The sequence below is a fragment of the Hylobates moloch genome, unplaced genomic scaffold (genome assembly GCF_009828535.3).
Source record: "Hylobates moloch isolate HMO894 unplaced genomic scaffold, HMol_V3 SCAFFOLD_12, whole genome shotgun sequence".
NCBI lineage: Eukaryota > Metazoa > Chordata > Mammalia > Primates > Hylobatidae > Hylobates > Hylobates moloch.
Window position 1 is genome coordinate 86,931,756 of NW_026652287.1, and position 15,065 is coordinate 86,946,820.

The following is a 15,065-nucleotide window of genomic DNA, read 5'->3' on the forward strand; positions in this document are numbered from 1 at the left end:
CTCCTGGGTTCACGCCATTCTCCTGGCTCAGCCTCCCGAGTAGCTGGGACTACAGGCAGCCACCACCACGCCCAGCTAATTTTTTGTATTGTTTTAGTAGAGACGGGGTTTCACTGTGTTAGCCAGGATGGTCTCGATCTCCTGACCTCGTAATTCGCCTGCCTCGGCCTCCCAAAGTGCTGGGATTACAGGCGTGAGCCACCGTGCCTGGCCAATTTTATCTTGTTTTATTCCTCCTTTCTTTCCTTTCTTCCATAATGACCAATTTTTCATTCAAAAACCCTATGCTAATATGCAAGATTCCTAGTCATAGGAATAAATGAAAAATTGAATGAAAATTTTTGAATGAAAAGTTGGTCAGTGGAGATGAAAGAAAAGAAGGGAGGAATAAAACAAGATTAAATTAGGTCATAGAAAGAGATATCTATCAATTTTCAATCTGGTGAGGAATTGAAACTGAACTGGGCTAACTTCAGCAGAGAGGAAAATTATAAGGAATTATATGAGAATGTCCAGATAACTGACAATAGGTCTAGATAAACAGGCACAGAAAAACAAAAGGATTTATCTGGGATCCAGCGAGCAGGATTAAATAGTTTGATATCAGTAGCCACACAGCAATAAATGAACTCCAATATTATTTCCAATTCTTTTATTCTGTTAAAAAAATTACATTTCAGTAAGAAAATATGTGACTGACTTAATTTAGATTACATACACATTCCTTGGCAAGGGAAAAGCAGGGAATCTTGATTAACTACACACCTACCACATTCCAGTGGAAGGGAGGTAATCCGGCAAAAGTAAACTGAGGTACTAATACAAAAGAATTTGCAATTTATGATAGTAAAATTATTAAAGTCTTGTATAAGGCCTCAGAATCTTTATTTTGCTGCTGCCACAACCTGTGGTACTTTTAACAGCTTAATAAGTTAACTGAATTTCTACTTCTATAACTTAGCTAAAATACAACGCCTTCAGGGAAACCCTTCCCATATCAGTTCCAATTTTTGTATGTTCACTGAGTATAGCGTATTTTTTCCTAAATAATCATATTCATCTCTTGTAGTTAGCAATTTACTTGTATGATTATTTGATTACAGGTTAAAATGCATATCACTTTTGCTCAAATATTATCTCCAGTATTAAGCACAGTGCCACTCATAAAGTGAGTGTGCCACATGCAATAACTGAATAAATGAATAAGCATAGGAATGCTATTTGATATGAGAATGAATGAGTTTATTAAATAACTTTAATAGAATAAGCCTAGTACAGGAACATTTCAGGGCTGAATAGGGGAACAGGAGCCCAAAGGAATGCTCAGTTCAGTAGTTAAAAAAAAAAAAAAAAAAAAAAAAAGATTTTGCTGAGTCACAGAAACCACAAGGAGAGTGTTTAAAGGAAGAAGTAGTCAAGCCACAGACCTTAGTGTGTTTAGTGTTGCTATTGCAGAATACCTGAGGGTGGGCAATTTACAAAGAAAAAATACTGAGTTGGCTTACAATCCTGGTGGCTGGAGGGTTTCAGATTGGGCAGTTGAATCTGGTACAGACCTCATGCTCCTTCCACTCCTGAAGGAAAGTGGAAGGGGAACTGGTGTGTGCAGAGAGATCACATGGTTAGAGAGGAAAAAAAACTTGCTTACCAAAACTCATTCACTGAGGGACAGCATTAACCTATTCATGAGGGATCTGCTCCTATAGCCCAAACAACTGCCACTGGGCTCTGCCTCCCAACACTGCCACATTGGAAATCAAATTTCAGCATGATCTTAGGAGTAAGTTTCAGAAGATATATCGAGGAGGTGAAAACTCAGAAACATAAATTGTTCATCACCTTTGAGATGCTTAGTTTGGAAACTCCATCGCAGGAAGGGCAGTAGCTGGATAAGAATGGGAATTCCAAGGACTTTTTGTTTATCTATTGTGATTGCGTCCAGCTTCTGTAGTATTTGAGAAGAGACAAATGTAAATAAGCCTATATATTTACATTAATAAATTAAAACTGAAAAAAATTTTGAACATGTAGATGAGAAAAGAGTGAGTTGATTGAGGGAAAAAAGGAAGTTGAAAAATCCAGGTTATTACCTTTAGAAAAAGAAAGGGGCTTCTCCAATTTTAAGGAAGGGGAATAAGAAATAATTTTAAGAACAAACAAGACTATAGACATGGAACTAGATATTTCAGGGAGATGTTGCCTATTTGACATAGGAAGGCAAGATCATTTCACAATCAAAGTAATACAGATGAAAAGATAAGAAATTGGAATGGTTCCACCAGCACTAGAGAGAAATAAAAAGGTAGGAGAAAGAGTTTGAAAATTAAAATGCCAGGCAGCATTGGATATCAATCAGCTTCATGGACCCTGAAGTTTAATCATATCTCTCTTAAAGAAAATAACAGAAAATCATAAACATAAAAATTAGCACAAAGCCTTGGGAGGGGTCTGTGCAGGTGTGGGACACTTAAACATTTTAGCTTCATGGTAAGTTTGCCTCTCATCATAATGTGATGATGAATTTTGTGTGAGGGGCAAAAAGTATTGCTCTAGCTGTGCCATGTAGAATGGATTAGATATGAGGCATGGAAGTCAGGAGGTAAACAAAGTAAAAGATGGCAATAAACATGAGATGAAAACAGTTTAAAGACAGTATCTATTTTTAATTATTATTAAGGCTTTGTTTTCTTAGAGCAATATTAAGTTCACAGAAAAATTGGAGGAAGGTACAGAGATTTCCCATATCCCCTTTTCTCAAACATGCATAGCCTCCATTATTATCAAAATCCCCCTTGGTACAATTGATGAGCCTCACTGTCACATAATAATCACCCAAAGACCGTATTTTACCTTAGGGTTTATGCCTGATGTTGTACAGCCTATGGGTTTGGACAAATGTCTAATGACAAGTATTTATTATTATAGTATGATGCAGAGCATTTTTCACTGCCTTAAAAATCCTGTGTTCTACCTCTTCCCTTTTCATCCCTCCAAGTACCCCAACCCCTGGCAAATAATGACCTTTTACTGTCTCCCTAGTTTTGCCTTTTCCAGAGTGTCATCTGGTTGGAATTATACAGTTATAATACTTTTAGATTGGCTTTTCTCACTTAGTAATAAGGATTTAAAATTTTTCCTTACTGTTTTATAGCTTGATAGCTCTTTTTATTGTCGTTGTTTGTTGTTTGCACTAAATGACATTCCATTGTTTGGATATACTACAGTTTATTTATTCATTTACCTACCGAAGAACATCTTGGTTGCATACAGTTTTGGGCAATTGTAAATAAAGGTTCTACAAGCATTTATGTGCAGATTTTGGTGGTCATAAGGTTTCAGCCTTTGGATGAATATCAAGGTGCCGTGATGCTGGATCATACGGTAAGAATACGTTTAGTTTTATAAGAAATAACCAAACTGTCTTCCAAAGTGGCAGTACCATTTTGCATTCACACTAATAACAAATAAGAGTTCCTGTTGCTCGGAGATCGAGACCATCCTGGCTAACACAGTGAAACCCCGTCTCTACTAAAACTACAAAAAAAATTAGCCGGGCGAGGTAGCGGGCGCCTGTAGTCCCAGCTCCTCGGGAGGCTGAGGCAGGAGAATGGCGGGAACCCGGGAGGCGGAGCTTGCAGTGAGCCGAGATCGCGCCACTGCACTCCAGCCTGGGCGACAGAGCGAGACTCCGTCTCAAGGAAAAAAAAAAAAAAAAAGAGTTCCTGTTGCTCCATGTCCTCATCAGCACTTGGCAGTGTCAGTGCCCAGATTTTATCCATTCTAATGTGTATATAGTGATATCTCATTGTTGTTTTGCTTATTTCCCTAATGATATGTGTTGTGAAACATCTTTTCATATGCCTATTTGCCATCTATATGTCTTCTTGGGTGAGGTGCCTGTTAAGGTCTTTGACCCATTTTTAATCAGGTTGTTGATTTTCTTATTGTTTAGTTTTTTATTATTAAGATTTCTCCCCACAAAAACTAGCCCAATTAACCACATAATGAGTTCCTTACTGGTAAAGGCAAATGAACATTTTTGGTCTTTTCAGAATGTTATAAATAACAGTCATCCTTCATTTTAAATAATCAGATATTAAATATAATTATTTTTTATATTCCTTTGCCTAGAGTCTCACTACAAACAAGTTTAACAAAATTTCTTGAGATAAACTTCAAAATAATGCAGAATGAATATGCATGTTATATTTTTTCTTAATTAATGTAATAGGGATAAGATTGCTTAAAAGTTACAGGAAGATTTTTTCTTTCATTAAAATTTTTATTGGGATAATTATAGATTCACATACAGTTATAAGAAATAATATAGAGATATACCTTACATAATTTACTATTTCCCCCAGTGGTAATATTTTGCAATAGTGTAGTGCAATATCTCTACCAAGATATTGACATTCATACAGTATTCTTATCTCATTCAGATTTAGTCAGCTTTTGGTGTACTTATTTGTGTATCTTTGTGTGCATTTATTAGGTTCTATACAATTTTGTCACTTGTGTATTCATCATCACAGTCAAGATACTTAATTTCAACATCATATATCTGAGTATTTTCAAAGTTAAATATACAAAATATTTTATTTCCCCATCTAATAAAATAGATGGATAAAAATTGGTGAATTAAAATTTTTAGAACTCAAAAATTAAGAACATTTGAAGAAACATCACACCTGACACCTTCATTTTACTGGATGCGATGAAATGTAACCATCACTTAGTTGCATATAAATCAGAAGTGAGAAGGCCAGTTTCTAAGATATTCCAAGTCAGATATTAACATGAGGTTAAGAGGTTGAGATGATTAGCACAACAGACATTGTACATGAACTGATTTCTGATTATAATTATTTCCATAGTGCTCTTTCTGTGCCTTAAAAACAAACAAAACAAAAACTCAGGTATAATTTTATGTACTTCTTTTAATGTAATTCATTAAATGCACAGGAAAGATATATTTGCCAGTGGAAAACATTTATGTAAAGTACATGCTAAAGTATAATTATTCAGGTTACATGGTGTTTAAAATGTATCCTGTATAAACGTGAATAGTTGCATCATGTTTAAGTAGAAAAAGATGCATTTTACTCTTGAAGAATATACTTACAAAATATATGTTTAAAGTATAATTATTTATGTAACTATTTGCTGTATAAATATGTAATTATATTTTGCATGTGAATTTTTAACAAAATTTCTTTAAAGGAGAATTACAGCTTTCATTGGCAGTATTTTTTGGCTTTATTATGACAAATTTCTGAAAGAGAAAGAGAGAGCATTTACCGTAATCTCTTCCTCCAGAAACTTTTTCCCATGGCAGAACTTGGACTTGCACTGAAATTATCTTTTTTACTTCCCTTTTCTAAACTCAGTGCATAGACAGGCTTTTGCACAGTTCAACTTCATGGGCATTGCTATGGGAAGTTATTTTCTTCCTGAGGCTAACTAGCTCCATGGAGACAGAAGCCTCATTTCTTGCTAGATGATGACTGGCTCCATTTCACAATCTTGGATGTAGAACTCAAGGCCTCTGACAGGGTAGATTTTTCTGTGGAATGTATTAGGTGTGGCTATGTTTTAGAGCCAGGAATCACTAGAAATTAGCTAAAGGATTATACATGAAAATTCAAATTTTTGAAACAGATAGATAAGTGAGTTAAACATGGTGAAAAACAGAGGTTATCCGGAATATGACAGTGGAGTGGCTAAAGAGTAAATTGGACACATAGAAACAAATCAGGGCTTTCAATAATTGTACACTACTTTTGTAGGATAAAGTCTTAGTTTTAAGGGAATGCACACGGAAGTATTCAGGGCTAAAGGGACACCATGTCTACAACTTACTCTCAAAGAGTTCAGAAAGAAAGAAAAAAAAATATATATATATATATATATGCACACATATGTATGTGTGTGTCTGCATTTGTGTGTTTATGTGTGTATACGTGTGTGTGAAAAGGTTAATGTAAAGGTGATAAAATAGAAGTATTTGGGAAACTGATTTCTTTGTATTATTATTGCAACTTTAATATGTCTGGAATTGTCAAAATTAAAAGATAAGAATAAAATACAAAACTAAACAGAAATTAGCCAATGTATTTTTCGTTCATGTCTAGAAGTTATTGTTTGATGATATAGGGGGAGAACAAAAGGGAAGAAACAAAAACAAACAGGTTCACTGAAAACAAATGAGACCAATTAAAATTTGTCTAAAATGAACCTTAATATAATCTTTCTTTTTCCATCACACTGCCACTACAATACTCTGAGTCCTGCTATCTTATCTGGACTGGTGCAGCAGTCTCCTAATTGGTATTCCTGCTGCCAATTTCACTACACTCTCCATTAATTTTCCTAAGTCATTGCATTACAGGAATATTTCAATGTTTCCTATCACTTGCACAAGATTTAGGTGCCTAAAAGTTAGGAATTGAGTCTTACTAACTGCCATATGCATCAAAACTTAGGCCCTAACTGATAGGTAGTGTTCAAAAGATGGTGATCTAACCAGAAGCCAAACAAAGCAAGCAGTCATTGCTTTATAGACATTTTATATATTCTTATCGTAAATATAAGAACGAAGCAACAGAGAAACTATACGTTCATATTCAGCTAAGGTAATATAAAAATCAAAGTTAAAGAGCTTTGGAAATTAACTTCCTGGAAAAATGACATACTTTTCGATTGGTTGCTTCTTAGTGTTATTGCCAAACTCAGAATCCTACACTGAATAGATAAAACATCAGTGAGAGCTTGTTTTAAAATTTTTATCTTTTTATTAGAGAAACAAACTAGTAAATTTCTTATGAATTTTGTTTTGGCTGAAATTTCAAAATAGCTGAAAAATATTAAGAAAAGTGGATAGGGCATAGAGAGTAATCACTAATGTTATATAAAAAAGGAGACGAATACTTTTCTTACGCTCTAAAGTATAACAATAATAACATCTAAGAATAGTATGACAAATCAATGCCATCTAAGGGAACTTGCAGTACAACTCCTTAGAAGCACATCTGCATCCACGTACAGACACACACACACACACAGAGGCAACAATATGCAATGGGAAGTACATTACAGTGGAATTAAAACTATCTGGAATTAAACTAGTTTAATTTTAATTAAAATTAAAATTATAACTATGTCTCTGCCCCTAATTCACTGTGGTTTCTTACATGGTCATTTAGCTCTTCTGAACTTTAATTATCTTAAAAGTGAGGATAATATGTACTTATGAGAGAAATCAAATCTGTAAAATGGGACTAGTATTTCTCAAATGAATCACATCTTGGAACAGAGATCATAATTTTCTGGAAAATGAAATAACATAAAATTTTACTTAAAATCATGAACTTCCATGTTTATACAAACTAATTGTAAAAAGAAACACATTGATATATTTGTAAATAAAAGGTGAGACAGTTGAAGCAAATCTTGTAGACTATCAGCTATTGCAAGTGAGAGAATGTTGCAATCTAGCTCCCCTGTCTTGTTTATCTTGGCACTAAATAGGGGGTTTCAGCTTCCCCAAAATACTGACAAAAGTCTTTTCAACTTTGTTTCCCTTCCATAACCTCAATGCAGAATGTCACAGTAGGAAGGAATGAGAGAGGAAAACAAAGCCATTGAAAGACTATCTGCAGACAAAGGACTGGTGCCAGTGCACACATGAGTTTCCAATTTTCTGACTTTAAAAAATTTTTTTCAAAGCCATAAAAATGTATTTTTGACTCATTCAATTCCATAGGCTTGGACATTGGTGGACATTGTTCAAACTATGTTTTATAGGTAGGGAGGCTTATAAATATTAGAAGAAGAAGCATCTTCACATAGATGAGAATTATGAATTAAAACACATTCTTACCATTGAAATATTCTGTATATTGGAAATGCAGCTCAATATGTCCAATGCAACTCTACTGAAAAATGGCCTGTTTTTATAATAGACTTGGAGCAGAAAAATATGGTTACCAACCCAAATATGGTTGATGTATGTTTAATTTATCCAATTCTTTTGAATTCTCATTGAATACTATTTACAAATTTGAAATTGTCAGTTATAGGCATAATTTTTATAAAATTCCTAGAAACATTTTTCCTAATCTGTTTTTTTGTATTAATCTATATTTAGTATTATTTTTACACAACATCTTATGTCCCTCAAATCCTGACAAAGGCAATGATGACAATAATGATATATAGCATCATTTGCAAAGTATTTATCATGCTCTAGACTGTGTGCTAAATATTTAATGTGAATTCTCTCAGTTTTCACAGAAGCCCTATTAGGTACCTTGAGGAAACTGAATTTAAAGAGGATTTAGAAACTTGCCCAATTTCACAACGATAATAAATGTTAGGAACACGATTTGGACAAGGTAGTTCTACTACAGCTTTTAACTATTTCACTATGCTCTTGCTCCTAGACAGATAAATAAATTTTATGGCAGACTTGAGATTATTTTATACTAACTAATTGCTGGTGGCAGGGGGAGACGTTCTGGCTGCAGTTTATCTCTCTCTTTTTTTTTTAATGGACAAAGAACTTTAATAGACATTTTTCCAAAGATGATATACCAATGGCCAATAAGCACATGAAAAGAGGCCCAACATCACCAATCATCAGGGAAATTCAAACCAAAACCACAATGAGACACTATCTCACACCACTATAAAAAATGAGAAATAATGAGTGTTGGCAAGGATGTGGAGAAATTAGAATGCTTGTGCTCTGTTTGTGGGACTGCAAAATGATGCACCCACTATGGAACAAAGTATGGAAGTTCTTCAAAAAGTTAAAAATAGAACTACTACATGATCCAGCCACTCCACCTCTGGGTATATACCTAAAATAATTAAAATAAGAGTCTCAAAGAAATATTTGTACTCCCATGTTCAAAACAGCATTATTCACAATAATCAAAAGAAGGAAGCAACCCAAGTTTGCATTGATGGGTGAATGGATTAACAAAACATGGTATCTAACATGCAATGAAATACTACCCAGCCCCCAAAAGCAAGGACATTATGACACATCCTACAACATGGATGTGCTTCAGACATTATACTTAGTGAAATAAGCCAGACACAAAAAGAGAAATACTATATGTTTCCACTTTTATGAGGTACCTGGAATAGTTAAATTTACAGAGACAGAAAGTAGAATGGTGATTGCCAGGGGACATGAGGAAAGGGAAATGGGGATTTGTTGTTTAATGGACATAGACTTTTAGTTTTGTGAGACTGGAGGAGTTCTGGAGATTGGCTGCACAACGTAAATGTACTTAACACAATTGAACTGTACACCTGAAACTATTAAAACACTTGAAATATCCATATTGTTGCTTCTTAGAGCTTCTTTCAACATGGGCTATTGGCATAGTACTGAATCTCAATCTGGTAACTTAAATTCTGGGGTCGGTAAAAAATGAGAAGAGAAAGAAAACTTATGCCACAGTGCTGTTGCTATACAGAGATTCAGTGAAATCTTAGTGGTTTTATCTTATTTGGTCACTGATTTGCTACAAAAGATTAATCATTAGAATTAAAAGCTAAAATAAACTGTAATAGTCCTCTGCTTATTGAAAGAATTAAAAAGTTCATGTAGTCAGTTGAAATATTTTCCATAGACGATCAAGATAGAAAAATGGAATAACCAAATTAAATTTACATTGGAGAAAAAGAACTACTTTATAAAGTATTACAGCATAAAATTAGAAATAAAGGCATTGCTTTTTGAAATAAGAAAATTACAGTAGATTATTGTCAAATAAAGCATATAGCTCTGCCAAAATACTACAAAGTATGTTTTTACAAAAGCAAGAAAGTAAAACCTAACTTCAGGGAAATAACAAGAAATCATTCTCAAATATTACTTGAGATCTCAGCATGTATGTGGCACAGGAGAAGAAAATGAGTTTTAGAGAAGTCAAACAGAAAAAAACTCATATGTTATCTGTCATGTTTTGCCCCCCAAGTTACAATTAATTATGCAACTAATTAAATGTGAAAAATACTAAATTACAGAATTATCTCAAGTAAACAATGAACATCTATTTCTTGACATGACCAATAATTTATGAAATAATTATTTAAATAAATTTGCTATATTTTCACAACACTGAAAAACATATAGTCAGAAAGAAATGTTATATTGTCTGTCTTCTTTATAGAGCTAGTAATAAGAACACATTAAAAATGATCAGGATCTACATTTAAATATATTAAACTTTAGAATTTGAGTAAGAGATTACCTTATTTAGAAAGAGAATTTATAATAATACATTAGGAGATTCAAAAAATACATTTAATGGATCATCTATACCAAAAAATAAGAACCTTTAGAAGGAGGTTGCCTAGGGCCTCAAGTCTTCCATGTTCTTCATCCAAATGAGTATTATCAGTTAACATGCATCAAATAACCATCAGAATAAAGTATGGTTACTGGATCTACAGAAGCATGCAGTGAAATGTCTTCTTGAGTAATGGAGAACATTTTTTTTCTATATTTCTTTGACTTTTTTACTCAATTAACTATTCTTTATCCACTGCAGAATTCTCCATAATTAGAAGTAATACCATTACCATTCACCTTAAATTTATTTTTTAATTTTTATTTTTCTATAAGTTATTGGGGTACAGGTGGTATTTGGTTACATGATTAAGTTCCTTAGTGGTGATTTGTGAGATTTTGGTGCACCCATCACCCAAGCAGTATATACTGCACCATGTTTGTAGTATTTTATCCCTTGCCCACCTCCCACTCTTGCCCCCAGGTCCCTAAACTCCATCGTATCATTCTTATGTCTTCATGTCCTCATAGCTTTAGCTTCCACATATCAGTGAGAACATATGATGCTTCGTTTTCCATTCCTGAGTTACTGCACTTAGAATAATAGTCTCCAATCTCATCCAGGTCACTGCAAATGCTGTTAATTCATTCCTTTTTATGGCTGAGCAGTATTCCATCGCATATATATACCAAGGTTTCTTTATCCACTTGTTGACTGATGGGCATTTGGGTTGGTTCTGTGATTTTGCAATTGTGAGTTGTGCTGCTATAAGCATGCGTGTGCAAATATCTTTTTCAAATAATGACTTCATTTCCTCTGGGTAGATACCCAGCAGCAGGATCACTGGATGAAACTGCAGTTCTACTTTTAGTTCTCTAAGGAATCTCCATACTGTTTTCCACAGCAGCTGTACCGGTCTACACTCACAACAGCAGTGTAGAAGTGTTCCTTGATCACTGCATCCATGCCAACATCTACTCTTTTTGATTTTTTGATTATGGCCATTCTTGGAGGAGTAAGGTGCTATCACACTGTGGTTTTGATTTGCATTTCCCCAACCATTACTGATGCTGAGCCTCCTTTCATATGTTTGTTGTCCATTTGTATATCTTCCTTTGAGAATTGTCCATTCATGTCCTTAGCCCACTTTTTGATGAGATTGTTTGCTTTTTACTTACTGATTGGTTTGAGTTCGTTGTAGATTCTGGATATTAGTCATTTATCAGATACGTAGATTGTGAAGATTTTCTCCCACTCTGTGAGTTGTCTGTTTACTCTGCTGACTGTTTCTTTTGCCTTGCAAAAGCTCTTTAGTTTAATTAGGTCCCAGCTATTTATCTTTGTTTGTATTGCATTTGCTTTTGGGTTCTTGGTCATGAAATCCTTGCCTAAGCCCATGTCTAGAAGGGTTTTCCCGATGTTATCTTCTAGAATTTTTATAGTTTCAGGTCTTAGGTTTAAGTCTTTAATCCATCTTGAGTTGATTTTTGTGCAAGGTGAGAGGTGAGGATCCAGTTTCATTATTCTACATTTCTCCTACGTGTGGCTAGCCAATTATCCCAGCACCATTTGTTGACAAGGGCATCCTTTCCTCACTTTATGTTTTTGTTTGCTTTGTCAAAGATCAGTTGGCTGTTAAGTATTTGGGTTTATTTCTGGGTTCTCTATACTGTTCCACAGGTCTATATGCCTATTTTTATACCAGTACCATGCTGTTTTGGTGACTATGGCCTTAGAGCATAGTTTGAAATCAGGTAATGTGATGCCTCCAGATTTGTTCTTTTTGCTTAGTCTCACTTTGGCTGTGTGGGCTCTTTTAAGGTTCCATATAAATTTTAGGATTGTTATTTCTAATTCTGTGAACAATGATGGTGATATTTTGATGGAAATTGCATATGTTGTATGTTAATTTTGGCAGTATGGTCATTTTTGCAATATTGATTCTACCCATCCATGAGCATGGGATGTGTTTCCATTTGTTTGTGTCGTCTATGAATTCTTTCAGTGGGGTTTTTAGTTGTCCTTGTAAAGGTCTTTTGACTCCTTTGTTAGGTATGTTACTAAATAATTTATTATTATTATTATTATCATTATTTTTGCAGCTATTGTAAAAGGGGTTGAGTTCTTGATTTAATTCTCTGCTTGGTCGCTGTTGGTGTTTAGAAGAGCTACTGATTTGTGTACATTAATCTTGTAGCTGAAAACTTTGCTGAATTATTTTATCAGTTCTAGGAGCTTTCTGGAGGAGTCCTTAGGGTTTTCAAGGTAAAGGATCCTATCATCAGCAAACAGGGACGGTTTGACTTCCTCTTCACTGATTTGGATGCCCTTTCTTTCTCTTATCTGATTGCTCTGGCTAGGACTTCCAGTACTATGTTGAAAAGGAGCAGTGAGAGTGGGCATCCTTGTTTTGTTCCTGTTCTCAGAGGGAATGCTTTAGACTTTTCCGCATTCAGTATTATGTTGGCTGTGGGTTTGTCATAGATGGCTTTTATTACATTAAGGTATTTCCCTTGTACACCGATCTTGCTGAGGGTTTTAATCATAAAGGGATGCTGGATTTTGTAAAATGCTTTTTCTGCATCTGTTGAGATGATCCTGTGATTTTTGTTTTTAATTCTGTTTATGTGGCACGTCACATTATTGACTTGTGTATGTTAAACCATTCCTGCATCTCTGGTATAAAACCCACTTGATCATAATGGATTATCTTTTTCATATGCTGTTGGATTCGGTTAGCTAGGATTTTGTTAAGGATTTTAGCATCTATGTTCATCAAAGAGATCAGTCTGCAGTTTTCTTTTTAGGTTGTGTCCCTTCCTGGTTTTGGTGATGCTGGCTTCATAAAATGAATTACGGAGAGTTCCTTCTTCTCTATCTTGTGGAATAATGTCAAAAGGATTGGTACCAATTCTTTGAACATCTGGTAGAATTCTGCTGTGAATCCATCTGGTCTTGGACATCTTTTTATTGGTAATGTTTTAATTACTGTGTCAATCTTGGTGCTTGTTATTGGTCTGCTCAGGGTATCTAATTATTCTTGATTCAAGCTAGGAGGGCTGTATTTTTTCCAGGAATTTATCTGTCTCTTCCAGGTTTTGTAGTTTATATGCATAAAGATGTTCATAGCAGCCTTGAATGATCTTTTGTATTTGAGTGGTGTCAGTTGTAGTATCTCCTGTTTCATTTCTTAGTGAGGTTATTTGGATTTTCTCTCTTCTTTTCTTGGTTAATCTTGCTAAGGGTCTATCAGTTTTATTTATCTTTTCAAAGAAACAGCTTTTTTTTTTTTTTTCATTTATCTTTTGTATCATTTTTGTTTGTTTAAATTTCATTTAGTTCTGCTCTTGGTTATGTCCTTTCTTCTGCTGGGTTTGGGTTTGGTTTGTTCTTATTTCTCTAGTTCCTTGAGGTGTGACCTTAGATTGCCTGTTTTTGCTCTTTTAGACTTTTTGATGTAGGCATTTAGGGCTATTAAATTTCCCCTTAGTATCACCTTAGCTATATCCCAGAGGTTTTGATAGGTTGTGTCATTATTGTCATTCAATTCGAAGAATGTTTTAATTTCCATTTGGATTTTGTTTTTGATCCAATACTCATTCAGGAGCAGGTTATTTAATTTCCATATATTTGAGTGGTTTTGACGGTTCCTTTTTGAGTTGATTTCCAGTTTTATTCCACTGTGGTCTGAGAGAGTGCTGGATATAATTTCAAATTTCTTAAATTAATTGAGGCTTGTTTTATGGCCTATCATGTGGTCTATCTTGGAGAAAGTTTCATGCACCATTGAATAGACTGTGTATTCTGTGGGTGTTGGATGAAATGTTCCGTACATATCTGTTAAGTCCATTTGTTCCAAGGTATAGTTTAAATCCACTGTTTCTTTGTTGACTTTCTGTCTTGATGACCTGTCTAGTACTGTCAGTGGAGTATTGAAGTCTCCCACTATTATTATGCTGCTGTCTATCTCATTTCTTAGGTCTATTACCAATTGTTTTATAAATCTGTGATCTCCAATGTTAGGTGCATATATGTTTAGATTGTGATATTTTCCTGTTGGACAAGGCTTTTTACCATTATATAATGTCCCTCTTTGGGTCTTTTAACTGCTGTTGTTTTCCAATTTGTTTCATATGATATAAGAATAGCTGCCCCTGCTTGCTTTTGGTGTCCATTTGCATGAAATGACTTTTTCCACCTCACTACTTTAAGTTTATGTGAGTCCTATGTGTTAGGTGAGTCTCCTGAAGGCAGTAGATAGTTGGTTGGTGAGTTCTTATCCATTCTGCAGTTCTGTATCTTTTAAGTGGAGGATTTAGTCCATTTACATTCAATATTAGTATTTAAATGTGAGATTCCATTACATTCATTATGCTCTTTGTTGCCTCAGTACTTTGGTTTGTTTTTTGTTTTTGCTTTTTAACTTGTATTTTTGTTTTATGGGGCCTTGGTGATTTACACTTTAAAGAAGTTCTGTTTTGAAGTGTTTCCAGGATTTGTTTCATGATTTAGAGCTCCTTTTAACAGTTCTTATAGTGGTGGCTTTGTAATGGTGAATTCTCTTAGCATTTGTTTGTCTGAAAATGACTGTATCTTTCCTTCAAATATGATGCTTAGTTTCACTGAATACACAATTCTTGCCTGATACTTGTTTTGTTTGAGGAGGCTGAAGACAGGGCCCCAATCCTTTCTAGCTTGTAGGGATTCTGCTGAGAAATCTGCTGTTAATCTCATAGGTTTTCCTTTATAGGTTAC